The following is a 487-nucleotide window of genomic DNA, read 5'->3' on the forward strand; positions in this document are numbered from 1 at the left end:
GAATTATCTGTATCCGGATCCGTACTCGGACTGGGCGGGGCCTAACCCGGAAGTTGTCAGATTTAACCCGGAAGTGGGTTGGGTTCTCTTGAAATGTGCAAGGCTTTAACCGGTATGTTATTTAAGCATGCAATTGATATGAGTTGATCAAAATTGTTTATATTTATATGCTGATTTGAAAACTATTTACATGACGCATGTTGTGGTTTGGGGTTTTTGTTTGGGGTTATTTTCCTGTCTGGCCTTCCTGTGTTTTGTCCCAGTTTTCTCCTGTCTGGTTTTGTAGATTCTGTCTTATGTTCCCTGTGTCTGTTTGTTCTGCTTTGCTTTATTTGGTAGTCGCTTCTGTCTTGCTTGTCTTGTCTATCGAGCTTTACTTTGTTTGTCTGATTGTCCTGCCCCGCCCTAATGTGATTCACCTGTCGTCTAACCTGTTCCTCATTACCTCGTTACCTCTTGTATTTAACCCCTGTGTTTCCTTTGTCTC

This window comes from Etheostoma spectabile, chromosome 4 (genome assembly GCF_008692095.1).
Source record: "Etheostoma spectabile isolate EspeVRDwgs_2016 chromosome 4, UIUC_Espe_1.0, whole genome shotgun sequence".
Classification (NCBI taxonomy): Eukaryota; Metazoa; Chordata; class Actinopteri; order Perciformes; family Percidae; genus Etheostoma; species Etheostoma spectabile.